The 26,766-nt window shown below is 49.7% G+C and overlaps 2 long non-coding RNA genes and 1 other non-coding gene across 3 annotated transcripts in view; 2 read left to right on the top strand and 1 right to left on the bottom strand.

Moving 5' to 3' along the window:
• LOC135897618 (uncharacterized) overlaps positions 1–26,293 on the bottom strand; it is a 40,983-nt gene extending 14,690 nt beyond the window's left edge. Inside the window, exon 1 of the long non-coding RNA XR_010563101.2 lies at positions 25,466–26,293. This is a non-coding gene — a long non-coding RNA (uncharacterized lncRNA). The remainder of the gene's footprint in view (positions 1–25,465) is intronic.
• LOC139059129 (uncharacterized) overlaps positions 1–26,766 on the top strand; it is a 129,737-nt gene that overhangs the window by 44,629 nt on the left and 58,342 nt on the right. The window lies entirely within an intron of this gene.
• On the top strand, positions 12,803–12,876 carry TRNAS-GGA (transfer RNA serine (anticodon GGA)). Its single transcript has one exon. It is a non-coding gene; the product is annotated as a tRNA-Ser (tRNA).

Below are 26,766 nucleotides of genomic sequence, written 5' to 3'. Positions count from 1 at the left end.
TAATAACGGGCCCTCAACAACGAGGGACTTAATTTCTTTTAGCCACGTCCCCACAAAATAATTAAACGGCGTTCCTGATAGATCTGAATTGTTGTGGACTTATTAAAGACTACAATGACAAATTATATATTAAACTCATTTTCTCCTGTGGCTTTATGCTTACAAGAGACTGACTTAGGGTGACGACCTAACATTAAAAAAAATACCATGTATTTCCACGTGACAGAGAGAAAGTGAGTAGGCTCTCTAGAGGTGGCAAAATGATAGAGCAAGGCGGCGTTTCTACTCATCAAATCGGGCTTCAAACGTAATATGGAGCTGTAGCAGTGACCGTCCTTGATTTTAAAACAATTACAACACGTACCCTGTATCTCTAACCACACATAAATGTCACACTGCTTGATTTAGAAACACTTCTTAAACAGATACCAGAGCCATATTTAGTAGGAGGGGATACTAATGTGCACTCCTCTTTTTGGGGCAGTGACCAAGCGGACACCAGAGAACGCATCTTAGAAGATTTTATTCTATCTAATAACGTCTACCTGCTCAATACAGGAACACACACATATTACTCTGTGAGCCCAAGAAAAATGGGTTGCTTAGATTTATCTTCTAGTTCTCCATCAGTTTGTAACGACAATAAAGTGGATGTTCTTGACAACGCCTACGGAAAGATCCCCTTCCTATAAAAAGTAACTTATCATCCTCACCACAAATCATCGCAAGCAAACCACGCCGTTGGAAGCTCCACCTAGCAAAGTGGGTCCTGTTTCGAGAACAGGCCAGCCTGGATAAAGTTTTTTCATGGAATCTCTATGTCGATGACCTGAATAAATTGTGCACAACCTGTATCATTACTGCTGCGCCACTAGATATTCCTCAGCCCTCAGGAAGGGTTCAACATAATCACAAAATCTGGTATATGCAAGAATGTAGGGAAGCAAAAAAGAAACAAAACAAAGCCTGGGTGATTTCACGCAGATACCCAACACACGATAATCTTGTAAATTTTAAAAAGGCGAAAGCCAACGCACGCCGCATCCGTCGTGATACTGAGAAAACTTCCTGGAAGAACTACATATCAGCAGTTCAGTCACTTCGAAAAATTTGGGAACAAGTCCATAAAATAAATGGCAGCTCTCCCCCTTCAAAGTTGCGTTTTTAACAGCGCCTTGCACACAAACAAGTATAGAAGAACAGGCAGACGTACTAGGGGAACATTTCTCTAATGTTTCGAGTTTCTCACACTAGACACACTCGCTCCTGAAGTACAAACATACAGCCGAAAACTAGACTTCCTACAAGTGGTAGTACAAATGAGCATTGTGGTACACTAATTACACTTCAGTAAATCCAAAAGGTACTGTCCGCCGGTAAACAGACAGCACCAGGCCCTGATGAAATACCTTATGAAATGTTGGTTAACCTCTCCGAAGCTGCCATAAATGCAATTCTTCAACAAAATATGGGTATCAGGAAAAATACCGGAGGCTTGGAAAAAAGCCGTGATTGTACCGCTTCTGAAGTCTGCAAAACCACCAACCACACCTTTCAGTTATAAGCCCATAGCTCTCACAAGCTCTCTCGCAAAATCTTTCGAAAGTGTCCTGAACATTAGGCTGATGTTCAATCTTTAATCACGTGAACTCCTTGACACCCACCCATGTAGATTTTAAAAAAATGTGCGTTCAACAACCGACCATCCTGCCCGCCTGGAAAATACAGTCCAAGAAGCATTCGTACACAAGCAGCACTGTGCAGCAGTGTTCTTCGATACCGATAAGGCATAGGATACAACCTGGAGGTTCGGTAGCCTCCGTGACGTGGCTGACCTTGCTATCCGCGATAGGATACTGAACTGCCTGAAAGGTTTCCTGCCCGACCGTTCATTTCATGTACGCCTGGGTGCAACTCTTTCGAAGAAGTTGTGCAGGAGAATGGAGTGCCGCAGGGTTGTTTTTTAAGTGCAACACTTTTCAAAGTAAAAATGAACTCCATAGCAAAAAACACTCCAATGTTCTTTGAATATTGCGTATATGACGATGATCTTCAAATAGCATGCACATCCTCCAGCTTGCCAACGTGCGAGAGACAGATACAGCTCACATTGAACAAGCTCGCGATTTGGGCAGACAGAAATGGATTTAAGTTTGCGCCACAAAAAAGAGTGGCTGTTCTCATTTAAAGGAGGCCTACAGGTTGACCCTACCCTGCACCTAAATGAAACCGCACTTCCAGCAAAGAATGAACAAAAATTTTTAGGTATAAGCTATAACTCAACTTTAGCCGGGATTGTAAACCACGATCTCGTGCTATATCATACGTAGTCGTCTTTTTTGAAATGAAGCAAACATTTCGGCTTTCTATTTGCACACCGGTACGCCTTTGAGGGAACACCGATGACTGCACTTGATAATTACACGCCCTGTGCAATCGTCCTTGCTCAGTAGCAGACTGTTGCGGCATGTGGTGAGAGCAAAGAATCCTCCAAGGCATCAGTGAATACATCCGGTAGTAGGAATGAAGGAAGAGGGTTTTATTTGACATTAGTCACACGGCTCCAGTTACGAAAGCCCACTCAATCAATGCAGGAGCATGTTAAATAGTAAAGTTCGCATCAGTACACGTCGGCCACTACCAGGCACCACGTACTCAGGATTTTTTTTCGGGGTGGGGGCAAACCCTACGTAACTTTTCAATGAAAATGACGTGTAAACCCGCAAAAAAATGAAATAAGGGGTATCTCACGGGTACGCCTTTCAGATGCACCTCTTCTTTATTTTACAAACAAGGAACCACATCAAATTGACTCGCACAGGAAAGAAGCGCAGGAAGGACACTTCTAAGAACAACTAAACAAGCGTAAAATTAAAATAAAGATGTCTAGTAGCGTTTTTTTAATTAGGTGTTGAAGAAATATAGATAAATATATATTTGTGGCACAATCACAGGTATTTTGAATCCCTCGTTTCGTGCTGTACCAAGTACCGAAGTCAGGATGCCGGAGAACTGCGACAGTTTCTGCTAACGGCAGATGACCTTGACAATGAGCCATTAAAGGCTTCGGCCTTAAAACCGACACGTATTGTTATTTTGAAAGTTGCGTAACTACGCGTGGCCGCCGGTCCCGTACAACCGCCTAGAGCGCCGGAGGCTACGGTTCTAGACATACTGCGTCCACCGCAGGAGGTTTGAAAAAAAAAAGCCACATAAGCACAGAAGAGTTGTGGCTTCGTCAGGTGGCTCGACTGATAAATGTAGAAGCGTCATTCAAACCACACGGACTCATTCTCAATTTCCGGTGGTGTTTCCTCTACTGCTTTTTTATATAAAAAGATGTTGATCCATAAATATTTTCACAGACAATGGTTGTGTTGGTTAATTTTTGCTTTTTCTTCCTGTTTGGCTGTTGCCTCGGCTCTTTCCCTTAGTAGATTGCGTATTTTCTGAACTCTCTGCGACGCTTGTTTCCAGTTGTCAATATGCGCGAAACGTTCTGTACAATTAGGGAAAAACCAGACGAGGTAACGGGCGACCTTCATATTGCTTATCGGTTTAATGGTTATTGCAGTGTTTGATAACGAACGCTGTTTCTTATTATCTTATTTTTCACCTTTCTAACCCATATCATAGCTATATGGTTCCGAGGATGTGCCAGCGTCACGGCGAGCCGTCACTCGAAGTATAATCAGGAAAAACAAAACATTAAACGCAGCTGGCGTTTTCTCCGGCCGCAACTCGTTCTAAGAGCATACATACCAGCTTACAACGAACTGAACCCTTTTCCTGGTCCGTGGATGAGTCCAAACAAAGAACGTTGAACTAACGAAGGAAAGGCGACGTGCGTGAGCGGTGCAATGGATGGTGACAACTTAATGCATCTGCAGCTAAGCGCGCTGGCAGCGATCGATGAGAAAACTGGCTTCCACACCCCAGGCGATGCCGATAACTACCGCCATCCGTAAGCAGTGAATGAGGCAGCGAAATGTTGACCGCCGAATAGCTGTCAAGTCTCAAGCTTGATTTGGCGGCTTGTTAGGAATGTGTGTGAGCAGTAATGGTTCGGTCGGGGTAGAGGGGGGGGGGGTTAGTTATGCCACTGAATTTTGAAGAGGGGGGGCTTTCAGGTAGTGGTAGGGGCATTTTGTGGACCCGCCAACAGTTGGCGGCAACTCTGCGTTGACTTTTGCGTAAGCGCTAATGAATGGGCGGGGTTGCCTCGTGGCAGACGTCTGATGCCCTCAGCCGTGTTGAGACGTAACAAAACGACGCACAGAGTTGTAGAAGGTACGGGGTTATTTTTCTCTCGTGATCCCGCTTGTGCTGTAGCATTCCCATCACGAGAGATAAGCGAGACCAGTCATCAAGATACTAAAATCTTATTTATGCCTAGAAATACGCGTTTTATAAGCAGTCACAATTTTTTGAGCGGACCTATTTCTTTAGTCGCTGAGGCAATCGCATGCCGCGCTTCCGTCATCTGGGCGGGGCCTCTCTTGACTTAAGTGGTAGCCGACTATAGCCACGCAGCGTCAAAACATGGCGTACCACATAGCGAATGGCAGCAGCCTGAGACCCAACCCGCGTTCCGCCTCTCTGCCTTTCTACATCCGCAGTGGTCGTTGCGCAGGCGCACAACGCTTACAGTTTGAGAACATCTAAGAAGAGATAGTGTAGACATCTGTCCGCGTATTCAAGAGCGTACCCCGGCTAGAAATTTCTCCCTAAAATTGAGGGGTCAAGATGTCATTTGAAAAAAGTCCCTATGATTCAGTTGCACTTATCTGAGATCCCTGATCTGCGATTCTGCAAGGTAACAAATTCAACGTCTCCTCTAAAGTACCGGCATCGAAGGAGCCTTACCGAGACAACACATCATGGCAGAAATTGCCGAGTACGCTGGTGAATGCTCAGCTTGCTCAAGTCATAAAGCAGTTCAGCATTGCACAAGGTAGTGTCAATGGGAATATCCAGGTCGAGGCGCGCTAAAAACTGCGCCGATGTCTTGCGTGTACCCTTTTCGCGGTGGTAGCGTCCATGCTTGTGTTATCCTTTATAACTTATCGGTCCTTCCCTTGTACCTGAACAGCCACCTGCATCCAACTATGGCTAACCTCTGTGTTTGCAGAGTGGTATAGTGCTCTGCACTATGCGTAGCTATATTTCTCAGTGTAGTTCTCATGAATGACCTCATTTATGTCATCGCAATCAGATAATCTACCAATCCCCCTGCATCATTTTAGCTTTCCTCGTTGATTGGTGTGCGTTTACGACCAAAGTGCGCCCACTTTCCTCAATCCAGAATCCGGCGCTGTGATTCCGTTCATCTTTGCTGGGACGACGGCCTCCATATCCGCTTGCGCAAGACGTTGGGGCGTTGTGCTATGCTTCTCAAAACAGTAGACACTCGATTACATTTCGCTTGGTGCCTGGTGATTGCAGCTTCGATGGTAATGAACGCTTGGGCGCAGGAGCGAGGCGGCCTGCTCTTTGATTGCCAAGATTGGCTTGAAGGTCATGGACCTAGACCGACAAGCGCATCGAGAAAGAGTGGTCACGGGTACGAGGTGGAACTGAGAGTAGATGATATGTTTCCCACTGTCGGCCTCGCTTGAACGTTCAATAAATACGATTGCAGTCGCTTAGCCATGGCCCTCCATATAACAACGTATTATGCACTCGCCCTCCCTAGCGAGGATTTCATAAGACTGCGATGGCCTTTAGAGTGCAGTGAGATAACACGGGTCAAAAGGAATGGTGGTAGGCGGCACCATTATGTACAGAGGGATGAATTCAGCAGCCGGTCTTTTACGACACGAGTCGCGTGGAAGCATCTGTATTTTGTTGAATAATCTAGAATAGCAGGCCAAGGTGCCCCAAACAGCCAGATAACAAGTACTGTGACATGCGAAAGGGGCTGCATGGGTTTAATTAGCATTTAAGCCATATAACTAGGCGTTCACAGAAAGCTCATTCTGTGTAAAATAATGAATGGTGACGAAACGCCGCCATAGTTGCAGCTGGTAGATAAATTACATGACGTTGTCGTCCGTAAAGTATACAGCTCTGTGAAAATAGGCTATCGAAGAGTCGACTGTGTTAAGCCAAACAGGGAAACAAGGTGTCCAAGCGGATTTCCAGGTGCGTATAAATACATTACTGCATCTGCTATGACTCTAAAGTCGAAGAACTGGCAGACAATTATTTCCGTAAATCTAAATCTTATCTGGCCCTTGCGCCACTAAACCACACACACTCATTCATTCATTAATTTCCGTAAATCTGGAAAGAGATAAAGTTGCCCCTCTCATGCGCCGACATTAGGACGCTGGGCGCGCAATTCGTAAACAAAGAAAAAAAAACGTTTTCGGAGAACTGATCCTGCTCCTTGTAGAACGCGTTGCCTATACGCGAGTTCTACTCACGCCTGTTCTCGTTCAGAAGCACGCTTTTGTTCTCTCCCCATGACTGAAGTTCCTCTGCAGGAAGCCACCTTAGTGCGGTCCACCCAAACCTAAACGACAAGCGTTCGGCCACTAACGCTGTAACTCGCACTAGCAATGCGCTGTAGATTGCACTTATCGGCCATGAAATATAGTGTTGAAAATGTCGCCTTCTATACGGTGGTGTTTTAAATATTGTCACGTGATCTCTCTCGTCGACTTCTGTTTGCCAGTAGCCAGACTTGAGGTCCATCGACGAGAAGTATTTAGCGTTGTAGAGCCGATCAAATGCGTCGTCTATTTGTGGAAGGGGGTACACGTTTTTCTTCGTGATCTTGTTCAGTGGACGATAATCGACGCAGAAGCGTAGGGTTCCGTCCTTTTTCTTCACCAGGACTACAGGAGATGCCCACGAGTTTTTCGACGGCTGGATGATGTCGTCGCGCAGCATTTCGTGGACTTGTTGCCGTATAGCTTCATGTTCTCGAGTCGAAACTCGGTAAGGGCTCTGTCGGACTGCTCGAGCGCATTCTTCGGTTATTATGCGATGCTTTGCAACTGATGTTTGTCGAATCCTCGATGACGTCGAAAAGCAGTCTTTGTATCGTCGGAGAAGACTTCTGATCTGTTGCTGCTTACTCATAGGAAGACTTGGATTTACGTCGAAGTCTGGTTCGGGGACTATGCTCATCGGGGTAGATGCGGCAGAATCCGAGAGGACAAAGGCATTGCTGGTTTCCACAATTTCCTCGATGTACGCGACTGTCGTGCCCTTGTTGATGTTCTTGAACTCTTGGCTGAGAGAGAAGTGGTTCTTGAGGGGAAGGAGAAAAGGCTAGCGCTATTTTCTGCAACACATGCGGGAGCACGGCTCTGCGCCAGCAGGGTGGAGGGGATGGGGTTTAAAGAGAGAGAGGGTAGGAGGGAGAAAGGCAGAGGGTCGTAGAGATGGAAGCGAAGTAGTGGCCGATAAGGAAGCCCGAGGTGCTGACGGCCATCCGTCTTTGTAGAAATGTTCTACTCTCGCCGAGAGACCCGACGAGTCGAGGTACTCGACGACACTTAGGAAGGCTGGTAGCTGATTACGACAGGGGAAGAGCATAACTTCCGTTTTCCCTCCGTGGAGTCGAGCGATCCCTCTTGCTACGCAAATTTCACGGTCGAGCAGTAGATGTTGGTCGCCCTCGATGACGCCTTCTACGTCAGCAGGTGTTTCGCTGCCGACGGAAATAATAAGCTGGAACGCGGCGGGATGCTCACTTGATCTTCGAGCACACTCAAGGCGTGGTGACTACGAGAACTTTCCGGTGGTATCACTTGATATTCCGACAGCGTTATCGATCTTGACTTTAGGTCTACGATTGCGCCGTGTTGGTTCAGGAAGTCGATGCCGAGAATGACATCCTGTGAACACTGTTGGAGGATAACGAAGGTGGCAGGATAAGTCCGGTCATCAACGGTAATTCTGGCCGTGCAGATTTCAGTCGGCGGAATGAGGTGTCCTCCAGCGGTTCGAATTTGAGGGCCTTCCCATGCAGTTTTAACTGTCTTCATCTGGGCGGCAAAGTGTCCACTCATTACGGAGTAATCGGCCCCTGTGTCCACTAAGGCAGTAATTGCGTGGCCCTCGAGAAGCATGTCGAGGTCGGTGATTCTTTGTCTGGCGTTGCAGTTAGGTCTTGGCGTCGGATCGCGGCTGCGTCGTGTTGGACTGAAGCTGGAACGTCGCGTCGTCAAGTCGTCCTTCGTCGGTGTAGTCTTGGCTTCCTGACTTCATCGGGACGGCGGCGTATCGATATTATGTCATCGAGATGGTCTCTTCGTCGTCTTCGTCGGCGGCGGAGGATGTTCGTTAGTTCGACGAAAAGCAACCAGCAACAGAACAGCAGCATTGGTTGCTGCTTTTAGTTTTCCGGATATGGGCTCGCAGAGCGGCCCCGGGCTGGGCCAGTGTATGGCCGACGCTGCGGTGACAGGTAGCGGCCTGGTGACGGCGAACGGGACGGTTGTCGAGGGCTCCACTGAGTGGCGGCGAGGTAGTCGGCGATATCACTAGGTCGTTCGCCAATCTGTAGTCACGGCACATTAACGGTGAACCTTCGGAGTCCCATCTCCCGGTATGGGCATCGGCGGTAGATGTGCCCGGCTTCTCCGCAGTGAGAGCAAAGCGGACGGTGGTCGGGGGAACGCCAAACGTCATTCTCCCTTGGAATGCCACGAGGGGTGACGGGTTGGCGTGCTGGCGGCGGGGGTGCTGGTGGACGACGGAACTGTGTCGTCACTGGGCCGTGCCGTGGGCACGGAGAGGGAACGTGACGGCGGGCTACAGCGGCGTATGTCATCGCTTGCGGCTGATGGTGGTGGTCAAAAACAGTTATTGATATGAGAAAGCCAAAAGTAAAAACAAATTAAAAAATTAAAAAGCAGCGTTGTGGGCGGCCTTCAGGCTGCCGGTTGTGGCGTCCAGGCCATGCCTGGTCGTGACGTCCTCCGCACAGTTCACCAGCCGGAGTTGGATATCCGGCTCGGTGCTGGACAAAGCAGCCTCCCACTGCTGCGGATTGCTTAGGCGCCAAGAGGCAGGGGGCAAGTGTGCGGCGCAGGAGAATAGGACGTGATCGTAATCGGCGCGGGAGCCGTCACATCAGCGGCAAGCCGGCGAGTGCGTCCCGGGGTAGAAGAGGGCAAGACGTGCGGGAGTAAGATGGGTATGGGCCTGAAGGTGGCGCCATAAGTGTTGGTGGGGTTGAGAAAGGGATTGGTGCGGAGGGGGGAAGGTGAGACGAGAGAGGCGATAGTGCTGCGTGATATCGCGGTACGTGAGGAGCGCGTCGCGCGTATCCATTCCTGGCGGGGGCGGGCTTGCTCGGTCAGTCGAATCTCGAGCGATGGAATTGGCCGCCTCATTACCAGGATGGGCCGCGTGAGCGGGCACCCAGATGATTTGGATGGGGCGAGAGGGAACGGTAACGGAACGCAAGATTCCGATGGCCGGGTGTGCCACCCGTCCAACCGCGTAGTTGTAGACCGCAGGTTTGGAGTCGCTGAAGATGTACTTCGCGGAGGTTTGCGTGATGGCAAGGGCAATAGCTGCCTCCTCGGCCTCGACAGAGGTAGAAGTGTAGACTGAGGCAGTAAGAGTGGGTCGGAGAGAATTGTCCGTGACGGCAAGGGCATGTGCTGGGTAGCGGCGGTACGGGGCAGCATCTACGTAAGCCACGGCGGCCTGCCGGTCGTACTGACGCCAGAGCGCGGAGGCTCGCGCTGCTCTACGGGAGGGGTGGTGTTCGGGATGCATATGTTTAGGGAGGGGATTAACGGTTAGGAGGGGGAAGACATGAGAAGGGATGGGCAGTGAAGTGGGAAGAGGAATAAGAGGGGAGAGATTAAGGGTGGAGAGAAGTGCGCGACCTGAGCGGGTGCGGGAGAGACGGGGGAGCTGGGCCGTGCGATGGGCCTCCGTTAGCTCCGTCAGGGAGTTGTGGACGCCCATCGACAGTAACCGAGCCGTCGAAGTAGATGTGGGAAGGGACAGGGCTGACTTATATGCGTGGCGAATGAGGCTGTTGACTTTGTCTTCCTCGGTACGAGAAAGGTAGAGATACGGAAGAGAATAAATGAAGCGGCTGAGAACAAAGGCCTGGACCAGGCGGCGGAGGTCGTGTTCGCGCATGCCGTGGTGGCGGTTTGCAATGCGGCGTATGAGGCGGACAGTGTTGTGTACAGTGTTTGTGAGTCGAGTGATGAGGGTGGTGTGCTTGCCATTGGACTGAAGAAAGAGTCCGAGGATGCGGAGGGTAGAGACGAGAGGAATGGGTGTGCCGTCAAGGTAGACGGTGAGTGGAGAAGGCGATAGGGGGGCCATCCGCCCAGGCCGAAGGAGCAAAAGCTCCGATTTGGTCGGGGAGCAGCTCAACCTGATGGCCCGGGCGTGAGCTGCTACCGCGTCCACACCTGCCTGTAGAGTGGTCTCCATGTCGCCAAGATTGCCGGTGGTCACCCAGAGGGTGATGTCATCGGCGTAGAAAGCGTGAGACAGAGCTGGACTGAGGCTGCGGCGATTCAGGGGCTACTCCGAGTTGTTGTTGGAGCTCCTCACATACGGCGTCGGCATTCGAAGCCACTTGAGGCTGTGATGACGGGATCAGCTTCTATAGCTCCTCTCGCACGACCGCTCGGAGAGTCTCGCGCAGGCCGTCGGTGGCCAGTGTCTGAACGCTGGCGCAGCTTGTCGAGTTCGTGCGGCGGTTGAATTGCCGGTTCCGCATTTCCAGTGTCTTCTCGATGCTAGTTGCCTCACGAAGAAACTCGTCGCCAGTCTTCGGTGGGCTTCGTACCATTCCGGCGAGAAGTTCCTCGTTTACACCACGCATCAGTAGGTGGACTTTCTTCTCCTCGGACATTCCCAGGTCGGCGTGGCGGAATAGGCACCTCTTCTGTAAAGATCGCGGTGGTCTCATTAGGCAGCTGCACTCGGGTTTCTAGTACTGGTTGGGCTCGTTCTCGGCGTACGACGCTTGTGAATGTCTGCAGGAGGCCGCTTCGGAACATCTCCCATGTCGTTAAGGCGGCTTCTCGGTTCTCGAACCATGTTCTTGCGGCGTATTCCAATGCGAAAAAAACATGTCGAAGTTTGTCGTCGCTGTTCCAGCTGGTAAAAGCAGCGACCCTCTCGTATGTCTCAAGCCAGGTTTCCGGCTCTTCAAATGTTGAACCGCGGAACGTCGGAGGCTCCCTGGGCTGCTGCAGCACGATGGGGGACGCTGGGACTGCCATTGGGGTTGACTGGGCGACAATCTCTCTGGTCGTCTCAGGCAAAAGTCCGTGCTCTAGGGGCAGTCCTTGCAGCCTGCGGCTACTTCGCTGGTTCTTGGCGACGTTGGTGTTGTCTTCCACGTGTGGGCTTGGGTCACGGCTTTGTGGTGGCGTCCGGTGCATGAACGCAAAGCACCTACACCAGATGTCACGTGGTGGTTATGATGAAGAACACAGTAGCAATACTGTGAAAGACAAAACTAACTTTTATTGGGCTAGCCTGTGCCCACAAAAGCAGGCTACGCTTATAGCACAACGATATCGTCGAAAATCTGATCAGTGGGTCAAGCGCGTCGGCTTTCATACATCAGTCGTCGAATGTTCAAGAGTAATCACTGGGACCCGCGTGTCTTCCACAAAGTTCTACACTATTCGCGTCGCACGTACATGCACTCAGATTACACAAGGTTCGGCGAAAACAGACAGCGGATAGAAGCATCGATAACATTCCATAAACTTCCGATACATGCAGGCGCGTCCTGCGCTGTGCGATAACATTTGTTAAGCGGTGAAACGTGGTCACTCGAAAAAGATAAACATGTACACGTGTCAATATAGTATTTGGTCAAATACGCAAAAGATGTGTAGTTACATGTTAGTACTTATAGGAGTGTGTAGTACATAAATATAACCAGAACAGATTAATCAATTGCTTGTGTTATTTAGAAGCTGATATGCAATAATAATACATAAGGTTCTACACTTTTCATCCGCATCCAGCCTCAAGTTACAATGCGGTGTACAGCGAGAGATCAGTGCTCTGATGACATTGTGGCATAAATTAATTGAGAGAGCACTATTGCTGCATCCACGATGCGCAGGCGTGGCTTTTGGATGCGAAGTTTGGTGAAATATTAGCGGTGATATGCAGTGAACGCAGTGTCCTAGCGTACCGCTAAAGCCTGTTCATAATTGCGCACGAAGAATGAGCGCTTTTGCTATATAACATGTAAACACTAATAAAAACCACTTATTGGCTAGAAAACAAAAGGCTGCTCACTTGTTAAAGTTAGCAGAGGCAGTGTCAAAAGCGTTTTCTTACTTGCAACCTTTGCAGAAAAGAAAACACAATGAACGTAAATAGCGAAGAACGGACGTTCGGCAGTGCCAGAGAACAAGAAATTCAGCGGTGAATTGTAGACACCAACATACAGAACACTGAAGCTCGCGATGAACAGCCAGTCCCACTGGAGCACCTGTCTTTTATATTTTTCTTTTAGCTCCTAAATGATTTATGTTTCGTATACTGGGAGTATTTTTTCTTGCTTGAGGGCGTATGCATCAAGTGCAAAATAAATTCCACAGGCGTCGCTCCTTAATGTGCGCCCGCTATGACAAACGTGCGGTGGATGAGCTCCGAGCCACCTGCTAGCTAGCAGGTTCCAAATTGACGTATATTTTCGTATTCCTTACTGGCGAAGTTCAAAGTCTAAAAACAGTGAGCTAGTAGTTCTGCGGAAACCCGCAGAACTACTACGTCAAACACTTGCCTTTGCTTCGTGTTGTCGACAAATTCGACTTCGCCCTGCCATCTGCTAGCCGCCTGGTTAGCTCAATGGTAGAGCGGCTGCCCCGGAAAGGCGGTGGTCCCGGGTTCGAGTCCCGGACCGGGACGAATTTTTCTTCAACCATGAGGCTTTTCTTTCGAGGAAGCCGTATGGATTTCCTTTGTAGCAATTGCTAAGAACGGGTGGATGTCTCATTTTCCATTCACAGTGAGCTATATACGTTTAAAGAAAACAAATGAAAAGGTTATTCTTTATTCTCACTTTGTCTTAGCGGCCTTTGTGCGAAGCAAAATGCAAGTATTTAAGTCAGTACACATCAATTTTGTATCTCGAGGAGGGTAAATACGAGCAGGGGATGTTGCTTGCGGCCAGCAGTTCGAGCCTGGGAAGCCCTATGGGCTATTTACTTCACCAGTGACACGTATCCTGTGCCGCAGACTCCCTAGCACTCGCGATATAATTGTTATAGACTATGTTTGCATATACCTGAGGCCTCTCATAGCACATGTGAAACAAAATATGATGTAAAGGGTCTTAGAGGATATAGGCAAGACTAAGTGGCGTCTCTTGGACACATCTACTGCTAAAGTACCATAATGCTACTCTATGTTAGAAGTACGTAGTAAAGGCTATAGGATGCTATTGAAAAAGCATTCAAAAATTCACCGTCGATTACGATACTCCCTAACGCGAAATTTGAGCATGGCTCTGTACATGTTTTCATTTCGCGATATATTGGCTGGTGCGGACAACCTGTGTCGTGCGGCTCATTGCGAACGGAGTGAAGTGTGGCGCGACTGCCTCGCTAATCGGGAGATCGCGAGAGGCAGCGCGTGGGTGACGCGTGGGCGCCATTCAAAGAGCTGCCGCACAAAGGCTTCCGCTGATTCAGCGCTTTGTTTCCATATATGGTATTGGTCGAAGTTCTCGCCGCATGCCACCGGTGAACAGGCGACGGCGCGCTACTCCGGCGCTGTGTCCTAGCGGTCGTCGCCGACGCGTCCGTCTTGCGTGGCACTACGCTTTTTCTTCTCACGCTCTCTCCATACCCTCATCCTCCGCTTTCCGCCTCATTGTTCATCGCACAGTTACCGGGCTGCACTTAGCCGCACCCATCACCCACCAACCAAGAATCTCTTTCTCTCTCTCTCTCTTGCTTCGCTATCACCGTCTTTCATCCCCCGCTACGCTCTGCACTCGCGCTTTCCTACTTCATTATGTGCGTTCGCCCGGTTACGAGAGCCGCGGAGCCACGCCGACGCTCAACACAGGAGTGGGCACCTAGGAGCTGCGCTCTAAAACACCGCAACAGACAAACGCAAGACACACAAGGTCGACGGCTGTCTACCGTATATTGAATGCAAGAGCAATTAGTCAAACCATAATAATTTAACTGCATTATCTTTATCGCATCTGGCATGACTACCTTTCAATACTGGGTTTCTAGATAAATAACACTGTGAACTAACTCCAATCTTTTGCGCTTAGGCACTGGCAATGAGAGGAGGCGGCAGAAAGCTGCTCACTTTATAAAAAAAATGGCTGTGGCTTAGGTAAGGTTAAGCCCAGGATGCGAAGCATACTAGCCTTTATTTTAGTTGTTGAACCACTGTTTAGCCTGGTGAACTGCTGTTGCTTGGCTATATTTGGTTCGGCTAGACGAAGAAACAACTCATGCATTACTTCTTCGCCTTCAAGAGTGGAACGCGACAGCGTTCCCGTCGACCCGCCAAGGGGTGTAAGACAATGGGCTACAGGGCAGCGACTACGCGCCCCGCATTGGACGCGGTGAGCGTCGAGCAAAGCAGCGTTCGGCGCGGCAACGAAATGTGCGCCTGAGCAAGAGACGCACGCCTTAGAAACAGCGCGTTTCTAAGGCAACACCGCATTCACTAGAGGCGCTTTTGTACCGCTTTGAAGCGTTGTACTCGTGGCTCAGTGGTAGCGTCTCCGTCCCACACTCCGGAGACCCTGGTTCGATTCCCACCCAGCCCGTCTTGCAAGAGTTGAGCCAAAGCCACTTGTCCTCTGTCGTGACGTCACGGTGTCACGTGATTTCATGGTCACCGCCGCGCCTGAGGAGCTGGGTTGAGCCCTCGTAATATGCTTCGCATAAAACAAGTTCCAACCTTGACCTCACACCAGCTCCTTTCTGGATCCATTAGTAGCAAACACTTCAACGGCACTGTTTTAGGCATACATTTACTTTGAATAAAGGCGTTACCTTAAAAAATATGGAGCAAGGTTAATGAACTCGACCTCGCAATACGCATATTGAACTTGACTGTAACACTATTTTGAAAGACTTGCAAATGTTAACAACTAACCAGAACTAGAATGGAGGGTTTTTAAGGTAGGATACGTTAACAGGGCGAGATACATTCGGCTCCGTTGCCAGTGGTAGTACGTTGTGTTGTATGCAGTCGTTATGCGTGACGAAGTAGTGAATGCGATAGTGGCGACGACGTAAAAGACCCTCACGTCAGAAGGAACTCTGCGGCATTTAAGACACACGCCTGTCCGTTGCACCGTCAGCAAGCAATGACACACACACACACACATAGAAGTATACATGTCCGCCACGCAGCAGAAGACACGTTGGGCGTAAAATACGTGCGGTGGATGGCACTGGAACCTTAATGGATGCGGCTGCCGCACGCTCTTGGCAAACAAAACGTGTCTATTCGTGCGCGTGTAAAGGCGCGCAGGAGCCGCCCAGAGCTCTATCATGGCTGCTGTTTGGACAACGCTGTAGGCGCCCGGGTGAAATGGTTCTCGAGTGCAGCGCGTATGCAGTATGCGTTGCTTTTTAATGCGTAAGCATTCTTTGGCGACTACCCCAGCTCCGTCGCGTGAAAAGTCGTGCGAAAAGTTTAATGCCTTGTACCTGCAAAGAATATTCACCGACGATTACGCTACTCCATAATGCGAAATTTGAGCGCAGCTGTATCCATGTTTTCGTTTCGCAATATATTGCCTGGCGCGCACAATCTGTCCCGTGTGGCACCATTGCCTCGCTAATAGGGAGATCGCGAGAGGATGCGCGAGGGTTCCGCCTCAGCGCGATTCACGGCAGCCGCGGCAGAGAGACCTCCACTCATGCAGTGCTTTGGCTTCATACAGACGACGCGTGCTACTGTGGTGCCATGTCGTAGCCACTCTCCCCGCGAAGCCGTCTTGTACGGCACTCCGCTTTTCTTCTCACGCTTTCGCCATAGCCTCCTCCTCCGCTTTCCTCCTCATGGTTCTACTGCAGCCTCCTCACTCTCTTTCCTCCTCGCGCGCTCTCCGCTTTCGCCGTATTTCATCTTCTGCTGCGCTCTGCGTTCGGTTTCGTCCTTCGCTGTCTTCGTTCGCTCGGTTACTAGGGGCAACGCCGACTCTCGCCGCAGAAACGGGCGCCTGCGCTATAGAAAAACAAGAATTTTTGTTCAATCGCACAAAAACGATGTCTAAAAGATGAAATCTAACCATAGGGCACCATCATCAGCCTGTTTTATGTCCATTGCAGGACGAAGGCCTCTCCCTGCGATCCCGCTATATAGCGCCCGCCAATTTCCTAATTTCATCCCTCCACCTTGCCTTTTGACGTCATCGATTGCGTTTTCCTTCTCTTGGTACCCATTCTGTAACCTTAATGGTCCAACGGTTATCTAACCAGCGCATTACAAGGCCTGCCCAGCTCCATTTTCCCCTCTTGATGTCAAATAGGATATTGTCTATACCCGTTTGCTCTATGATCCAAACCGCCCTCTTTCTGTCTCTTAACGTTATGCCTAACAATCTTCCTTCCATCGTTCTTTGCGCGGTCCTTAACTTGTCCTCAAGCTTCTTTGTCAGTCTCCAAGTCTATGCCCCATATGTCAGCACTGGTAAAATGCACTGATTATACACCTTCCTGTTCAATGATAATGGTAAGCGTCCAGTCAGGATCTGGGAATGTCTGCCGTATGCGATCCAACACATTTTTATTCTTCTGAGAATTTCCTTCTCGCGATCAGGGTTCCCTGTGATTAATTGACTTAGGTAAACACTCCTTCACAGACTCTAGAGGCCGAACGGCGATCTTGAACTCTTGTTCCTTTGCCCGGCTATTTATCATTATCTTTGTCTCTTCTGCATATTAATGTTCAACCCCACTCTTAAACTTTCTCTGTTAATGTCTTCAATCATTTGTTGTAACTCGTCTGCATTGTTGCTGAATAGAACAATGTCATCGGCATACCTAAGGTTGCTGAGATATTCGCCATCGATCTTCACCCCTAAGGCTTCCCAGTTTAATAGCTTGAATACTTCTTCTAAGCATGCAGTGAATAGCGTTGGAGAAATTGTGTCTCCCTGTCTGTCCCCTTTCTTTATAGGTGTCTGCCTGCTTTTTTTATGTAAAATTAAGGTATATAGCTGTAGAACCTCTGTAGATATTTTCTAAGGTATGTACGCAAGTGTTCTGTACTCCTTGACTATGTAATGCCTCTATGACTGCTGGTATCTCTACTGAATCAAATGCCTTTTCGTAATCTATGAAAGCCATATAGAGATGCTTATTGTACTCTGCATAAAGAGGGCATAAAGAGAGACAAAAAGAAATGTGACACCGGGAAGACACATTCAGTGAGCGAAACTTAAAGTTATTGTGGATATCGGGAAGTCACATTACAGTAGCTAAGACTGTGACGCTGATTGCAAGGGGTGAACTGTTTATTGAGGTAGAATAGTAAAGCGATAGAATGGCAACTAGTTACCCAAACATCAAAAGACTACGAGTGAAAAGTTACAATGACGCTACAATTTCGGTCTTCTTTCTGTTAGCCGAATCTTCACTGAATCCCCCTCCAATAGCCCTGCACGTTGGAGGGCGAATGCCTAAAAGCAACCGCAAGATTACCCTCGCACTATCGTTCATCCACTCACACTGTGGTGCACGCAGTGTGCACGCCAGGGTCACACTATCCGGTGTTCCAATATGTCAAGGCTGTTGCCACAAATCCTTCACAGTGCAACGGCTCTCTTGTCTGCCAACCTCGCAAGACAGACTCCCTCAAAGAAAACACTTCCAAGTCTGTTGGGGCTTCTGGCCCACTCGCTGAATATCTCGGCATGGGTGCGGTGCACCGGCGAGGGACTGACTGCGAGGGCCGGGCCAACGGTACGGCGAGGGCCAACGGTACTGCTTCCGCGAACCGAATGGCGAAGGTTCCAACTCACAGTCAGCCCGCTTACGCGCTCTCCGTAAACCGCCGCTCCCCCACCCCCGACGTCTATAGAGAGAGAAAGAGAGAAGGAAAGGAAGGGAGTTTAACCGACGTCTATAACTATCCGCAGCTGTCTTGTTGTCAAACCACGCATCCCTTTTGAACACATCGCATGACCCTTACGTATAGCCGCCCGCACAAAAGAACGTTGAACTCCACTGGAAGATTACCGCAAGTGTGAGAGAAAAACACTTGCGTGATACCAAAGCTGAGAAAGTGGCATGAATCAAAGTTCTGATCTGCTACTCGGCATTGGGCTGTGAAGGCGAGTGGTAGCAAAAGGGAAAGCAGAGGAAAGTGCCGAGATGAGGATGAAAACGGTAGTTTAAATGAACATGGAGCGCGAAGGCTCTTTTAACCGTCAGCCTTGTGGCTTCGAGACAATGCCCTCGCGCGTCTGCAACGTGCAAAGCTACAAAAACGCAAAGCCTGCCCGGTCGCATAAGTAAGCGAACAGGTCACACGTACCCATTCCCGTCAGGCAGCGGTATTAAAGCAACCCTGTCCTATGTACGTTAAACAATTAATCGTCGTTTGGACCGACTCCAACTGCAATTTAGTAAAGTGAGCCTGTTGCAGCAGGCAGTTCGCCGCGATAACACTAACGATAAAAGCTTTGTCACGCAATCGGTGCGAGGTGATACAGGACGAAGCGTTCGCTGCGGTGAACCGATATGGGTATTATAACCGTTCATTATAAGTTCACCGCAGCGACACCAGGAGGATTCTTGAAAGTTTCATCACCACGGGTGAGCCGCTCACCTCACCGACAGGGATTCCCGCGACGGCACGTGGCCTAACCATGGTGAACGAAGCCACTACGATCGTTGACCCTCTCCATAGAACTTCCGGAGGGCACGAAGAAGAACGTATGGACCAGACTACCAAACCGGTGAGCCAAGAAACTCTGTACCATAACACTGTGAGAGAAGATTTTAACTGGCAATCAGTACGAACACAAAAGCAACGCAAGCAAGAAGGCTTGGAGAGGCGACGCGGTAGTGTAAAGCCCAAAGACCCAGCAACCACCACTAAGACATCATCAACAACGCGGAGAGTCGCTAGACTTACGCCGCTTCCGAAAAATGACTACAAGATAATCATTCGTCCAAATCAAGTACTACCATAAAGAAACGTGCTCACTCATACACTCGCACGAGCAATCATCGACGCGTGTTAGAACGAGTTCACGGATGACAAATGCATTCTGAGAATCAACCCAGGATCCAACATAGCCATCCTACCGACCCAGTACGAAGAGGTCGGCGAAAAAGCACGACGAATCCGTAATTTAACACTTAACGGCAGAAGTCACGCAGTGCGCGCATACACCGCCCAAGAAGAAGGCACCCTCAGGGGAGTGGTACATGGAATATCGTTGCACACAACCACCGAAACCCTCATGGTCCATCTCAGAGGGATAACACAAGGCGTGGAAATCCTTACAGCCAGGATGATCGGTGCCACTCAAATTGCAGCGCTGGTCTTTATTGGTCCCCATCTACCACGATTTGTGTACTACTACGGAGGTGAACTCCTGCATCTCATTTAGACCGACGTTCGCAGTCTGCGAGATCTGCAAGGAAAAGGGCCACCGTACCGACGTGTGCCCAAACCACGACAGATGCATCTGTAGATTGTGCGGACTGCCCAATACAACCAATGAACACAAATGTGAGATAAATTGTGCCTCGTGCGGGGAGGCTCACCCAACCGGTGACCACTCGTGCAAGCAGCGACTCAGAACGGTTCGACCTCGACCCACACCATCATCAGCTCCGATGAAGTCGACAGCCCCACGATGGTTCGCCTCGGAAGACGAAGAGCGGGTAGGAGCGGGAAGACAGGGTGGACACTCGCGGCCGGCCGGTCAATACCGAGCAACGCTCCCGCTCCCGGTCAGCGAGCCGCGAGCATCGGGCACCACCGGCACCCCCCCCCCACCCCCCCCCAAAAAAAAAATCCCCACCGCCTCCGTCAAGGAAGCAGAAGGCATCACATGGGGTAAGCTGGGCGGAAGTAGCCTCTCCCGAGCCACGAAACACATCCACACCGATCACACAAAATACGTAATACCAGAGAGCCATTGAGGAAAAAAGGCAGCAAAAATGGCATCTAACCAACAATGAGCACAAAATCGAAACTTCAATGCAACGAGCGGCTATACTTGAATCGACACACCCGTGAGCGAACGCCACAATCTCAATTACCACCGCTAAGCACTCTCACCGGGCATCCACCACTACAAACACCACTGCCCCCCTTCCCTCGAACAACCTCGCCAAAGCAGCCTCAGGCGCACTCACCATCTGAGAGTAACCTGGTAACCCAAGACAAATTGCAACAAGCACTACAATGTTGACAATAAGAAATAATACAACACATACAGCAACAATTTCAACAGTGTTTTGTGGAATTTCAAGAAATAAAGAAATACATTAACGAATCCCTAACCAAGGAACCCAGTCGTAAACGGAAAAGTAGTAAAATACACTCTCAGGCCGAGGACGGTAGCATGTTAACTTCCGACACAGAGAGCACGATACCGTCTGAGTCCCATCATGGCCCATAAAACTCAAATGGAAAGCGAAAGCATCACGATCTGGTCCTGGAACTGTAGGTATATTAAAAGCAAGCACGCAACCCTCTCGCCATACGTACAGGCGGCGCTAGTCCCCCCGGACATTATCTGCCTGCAAGAGGCGGGAGTGCAACGAAGCCAATTATGGGGTATAAAATACAATACGACCCCAGCTACCCTAAGGTGGGCACGCTCGTCCACAAAGATTTGGCATCAACTCTGACAGTACTCCTCAGTGTGGAAATCCTACATCTAATCATCACGATACGGCCTATCAAGAAGGGGAGACCAAAACAAGTTGTATGCAACGTGTACAGCCCCGCACCCCGCGCAAAAAGGCTGACTTTGCGTCATGGTTCCGGCACCTACAGGGAATGCTGGAACACTGCGATCGCCAAATTATAACTGGGAATTTCAATGTAAAGCACAACACGTGTGGCTACTAAAAAGCAGACACCAAGGGCACCAAGCTCCTAGAAGTCATAGAGCGCAACGAATACACACTAATTACTGTACTAGCTGCGCCTACTCGAATAGGAAAGAGCGCTAGCAGGGACACGACCCCTGATCTCACCTTCATTAACAATACCGTGGGAACAAGCTGGAGGGTCCTAGATGACTCGCTGGGTAGCGATCACTGCATTATCGAAATCACCAGTGCCTCGGCCAAACTACGCCGACCCCTAGGGAAGGACTAAATTACAAATTGGCTTAAGTTTAGGGAGAGGCTACAGTCCGACTTGGATACAATGCGCCCTTCCCGGAACATCAAGGCGGTTAAAACACGATCAAGGAGTGGGCCCAACGCATCAGAGAACTATATGATGCCAACACTAAAGTGTACCAAACCGATACCGACACGCAGGCAATCGACAACCATTGAATACACTCACGGAAAGCATGCAGAGGCCTCACAAAAAGACGGCGGCAACATAAGTTAAATAGCGAACTTAGACTTAGGATTTCAAAGATCGCTAAACAGGACAGCAATTATGCCCTCAAGGTACACAGGGACAATTGGCGTACGTTCTGTGATTCGCTTAAAGGCACGCTAAGCACTAAAAAAACGTGGAACATACTCCACAGCATCATCGATCCTTCAAGTACCAAAACAGAAACTAATAGAACCCTACAAAAACTCGTTGGCGAATATCCTGGAACCCAGGATGAACTCATGCAGGAACTCGAGCAAATATACACGGGAATCCGGACCAGGCATCCGAAACCATACCCTTAATATAGGGGACCTCCGAACGAGAGCCTTGATGGACCCATCACGTATGCGGAGGTACACGCAGCAGCAGAGAGCTTCAAGAAAAACATGGAACCGGGCCCCGATGGCATCACGAACGCCATCTTGAGAAACCTAAGCGATGAAACCCTCCGAGCCTTTACACAGCAGTTGAACGAAGAAATGGACCCGAGGATTCGACTCGAGGAATGGACTACCGCTCACATAGTACACACATGGACCCGAGGAATGGACCCGAGGAGTGGACTACCGCTCACATACTCCTTATATACACACCAGGGAAACCGCGCAGGCTCGGTCAGTTACGACCGATCTCGTTCACGTCTTGCCTGGGCAAGCTTTTTGAACAAATTGTACTCACTCGAATAGAACAACAGAGGGAGGAACATGGACTATGCACCCAAATTGCATATACGGATTCCAGAAAGGCATGTCAGCACAGGATGTCTTCCTCCTCCTCAAGGAAGAAGTCCTCAACCCACAACTGGGCAGCAACCGCAACATACTTCTAGCCCTCGACGTGGAAAAAGCCTTTGATATTATAGCAAACGAAACCATCCTAGATGGCCTCGCCACCATAGGATGCGGAGAGCGAGTATATCAGTATACCGTGCCTTTTCTGCAGTCACCGCAAAGCTCGCATCGGCATAGCAGGCATACAATCAGACATATATGATCTACCGCAGAAGGGTACTCCACAAGGATCAATAATATCTGCACGCTCATAGTGCAGAGGGAGCGCCTCAACAAGACACAACAGTGAAGGCATCTTCTTCAACAGCTAGGGTACCCGCTGACACCCCAGTACTGCAAGGAAGAAACACAACTCCTGCCTAACCACATTAGAGAGAACATTGTAGTAGACCGTATCCCCAAGAACATGCATCCCATCCACAATCAAGAGAGGAGAGCAGCGCGTGCCCGCATGTTGCACAAACGCTGTTTCAGAGCCCTAGATACATATTACACGGACGCTAGCCCGTATCTCTCGTCGCCAAGTCGTGGGCCCAAATGCACAATCGCCGTAACCTGGTAGCCTCTGCCTCCATCTGCGCCACATGTAGCGCAGCAGCAGAAGCAGCAGCGATCGCTATCGCACTTTGCGACGCCGAGAGCAAGCGAAGGTCTGCCCGCATCCTTACGGACTCACAAGCGGTGTTTCGTTTATACATGAATGAAACACTCCCTATACAGGCCATTCGAATCCTGGGTCGCTCACTAGAGTGGACCCACGGTATAGTCTGGTGCCCCGGGCACGAAGGCCTGCGGGGTAACAACGAGGCGGACTGTGCAGCTCGAGGTCTCACTAGCCGAGCGGCAGACCACACCGTTCTTCAGCCCCCGACAGGTCGACGAGCGGCCCACAAGTTATTAACCACAAGTCAACAAATACTGCAGCACCAACGTACCGAAAGAACACAATACGCTACCCCACACAAAGCTCTCAATAAACTCCAGGCAAGGGACTGGCGCCGCCTGCAAAAGAACACATACCCACACTTGTCTCATCTACACGCAGTCTCCCCAGGCAGATGTACGTCCCGGATATGTTCCTGGTGTAGCAACCACACAGCGACAGTCGCGCACGTAACACACGAATGCACCGACCGTCCGGGCGACGCAATTTCGCCACGAGTCACATCACACGCACTCACTACGTGAGCTTTGGAGGCGAGACTCTCCGAACTGGACCTGGAAAGCCAACTGGCGACAGTCGATGAGGCCCGGCGAGCCGCGATCGCCAGTGGAGCCCTGTCAGAGGGAACCACCCAGGAATAAACCGCGCAACGGTTTCTGCAATAATGAAGTTCCGTCCTCCTTCTCCTCCTCATTATGAGTAGATGACTCTACTTAAATATCAGTGGCGTGCATTTATCTTAACTCATCGTCTTAAAGATGATAAACTACCGCTTAAGGCTAGCCCTAAGCTTGTGACTATAATGTTGCAGCTCACAGCTTCCTACAACGTCATATTGTGTTCCTATATGCGCGCCCTTGGTGGTAATGGGGAATGTAGCTCGTGGATACAATACTCATATATTTATGTCACGAGGAAGCGTTAGATGAGTGTAGATCTATTTGTATCAAGATTCGCTCACTTGTTCTAGGCCAAATGAAGACAAATTTGAAAATTAGAATCACTGATTGGGGTTTTGCAACTCGGTCCAAAAAACGAGGGGCGCCGAAGTTAAATAAGTTCGATCACCACTGCGATATGATGGGCCCTTATGCATCCGCAGTTTCGTTCCGTTGTCTTGCACAGCTAGATTGCGCGCTGTTTTGGCGTAGTGCAAAGAGAAAATCACTCCTCTAGTCATGATGCACACCTGTGCGTACGTGCCTTGTTTTTGCCGGCACAGTCCAGCATTGGCAAGGAAAAAGAAAGTCTGACGTTGTACCTCGAGCAAATTGCAAGGTTTGACCACTTAGTGCCGCTTCGTTCAGTTCTACGCAATTCCACCCTTTGGTGAAGGCACTGTCGAGCTTGACCGGATGTTACAAGCGCTACGTTCGGTTATCAATGGCGAGAACTTCGTTTTCCTTTCTTCTAATGCTTGCAGCGAATGGCCAACTTGAGAACGTGCTTTGAGAAAGTCTGCGAGCAATTTTTATTAAAAGAAGGCTATGTGAATGATTGTTCATTATATCGACATATAATTGCTCTGTAATTATAAGTTCTTACTACATTATGTGTCTAACATCAACCTTCTGCACTGGCTTCACATCAGTGGTGTAAATTTGACTGGCGTACTTATCGACAGTCCATCGTTAATCGCAACTAAAAAAAATTCTTAAGCTGGTAAACGAATGCTGTTATTTGGATCAAGCTCGCAGCTGTAACCATATTTGCAGTGTAGCGTATTAGCGCACAATCTAAACCAAATGAATGTATAAGGGGACGGTAATCGACTAGCCAGTTACAGCTCGCAACTTTGCGGGACGTATGCTAGAGAATACATGTTTCTGCACCGAAGAGACGATGATAGGACGACGTCATCATCACAGTTACCACGTCTACGTCACATGCAGAGAATACCACTACAACGTAACGAGCACAGACGAGGCAGACGCAATTTTATTGCCAACACGAGGATTACGGGGTCCTCCATGCATAGTGTTCAGGTTGTGAAGTGATGAAAAATGTATGTTCACCATTCCGAAGCAGTGCGTTCAATTATAACCGGTGGTGGTTTTCCAGTACCCTAAACTTAGCGTCGTCCTTATGACTTAAAAAGTTAGCTAGCGACTTAAGGGTACATATTGTGGCAATTATCTAAAAATAAGCGATGTTATGTTGTTTAGAACATATCTATGATACTATGTGGTATCTCAAAGAACGATATCAGCAGGTATGCGCTAGGGTCGAACTACACACAACGTATTCTTTAATGCTATATGACGCAACCGACGGCAAACAGTGACACCATCCACAGTTATTGCATTCAGCATCGACCCCCGGCTCTACAATTGGATGAATTTCAAGCTTGAATTAACAGCTGAGTATTCTGTGAAAGCAAATTGTCAAATGAGGAAGGGCGACATACCCAATGCAGCACATGCGACACGATGCATAATGAAGCACATCAACCATGCATGCATGCTTTACTTACCTCGAGCCGGACGTTCTCAAGCGCAACAGGTATCCACGTGTGTGGAACACACAGGTTCAGCTTCAGGCACCGAACGCCATTTGTGTCATGTTTCGTAGTCACCGTAAACAGAACAACCCATTTCTCTGATATGAAGCTTGCGTCTCACGAGAGGCGATCGACGCTCTGACAATCACCTTGAGCCACCTAGGCAGGTATAGTTGACCAGACCATCCGTTTGCCACTCCTCATTCTACCGGAACCCCACGTGACCTGCAGTATGGCAGCGCTGCTCACCGGGCGATGGTGGTGCCGCCTTGCGGATGCCGACCTCGTGCGCCGATGACCGTGGCCTTGTCTTGGCTGCACTTTCAGGTTTAGCCACGCTTGGTAGAGAGAACGAAAAGAATGCGAAAACCAAGAGAAGACAATCACCGAACGACGAATCTCCTCTCGCTATCGCTGCGTCGGCAGGCGCCGGCGTCTGAAGGCCAAGGATACGAGAAAGCAAGGAATGCCAGCTCCAACTTCACTATGTTTATTTGCGTGCGTGCCCGCTTAAGTACGCCCGCGTCAGAGCGGTGCGCGGGTACACGCGCACAGAGGCAAACTGTGACAAGTGTGCGCTGCATTTTCCTTGCGTTGTTTCCTCGCTGCATAGTCGCGTTCCGGCGCGCTTATAGGCGCGTATGCGATGTCTCTCCGCGATGACCGGAGAAGGTTCTAGATTGTGCCGCCTGGCACGGGTGCGTGTGCAAGAGCGAACAGCGGCGGGGGTGAAGAGGAAACAAAGGGCGGCGGTAAGGAAGGCGTCTCGAGGAAGCAACATCTGCCGCTCGCAAACAACGGCTTCCTAATAAGCGGCACGGCGCCGGCACGCAGCCTGCAGACTCAATACCCCGGCTTTTCGCCTGGCCTCCCGCTGCACACCGTCTGTCTCCCCTTTTCGGAGGCAGTGCGGCCAGCGATTAAAGGGGGCCCGTGCCAAGTTTATTTCTGACTCCCGTTACCTTACTCTCACTTCCTAGGTAGGTGGAGATATATATAAATATATACACACATGCATGCACGTACGCGAGCGCGCTCTCAGCCCTAGAGAGCCGTGATCCATTTTCTTCTACAAACACGCTCGGCGCTGCCACCGAGCAGCGAGGAGGAGAACAGCGGCGCAGTGGGAGGCGGGGAAGGGAGGGGGGATGCTCGACTCCCGCGCTCGGCTGGGGCGGCAGCGCGCGTTGCCGACACACGTCGTCCTGCCGGACCGATCGACGGGTATATGCGACACGTACTATGAGTCCCGCTTCTATGCCCGTCTTTCGACT

This window comes from Dermacentor albipictus, chromosome 4 (genome assembly GCF_038994185.2).
Source record: "Dermacentor albipictus isolate Rhodes 1998 colony chromosome 4, USDA_Dalb.pri_finalv2, whole genome shotgun sequence".
Classification (NCBI taxonomy): Eukaryota; Metazoa; Arthropoda; class Arachnida; order Ixodida; family Ixodidae; genus Dermacentor; species Dermacentor albipictus.
This window is presented reverse-complemented; position numbering and strand designations above follow the sequence as displayed.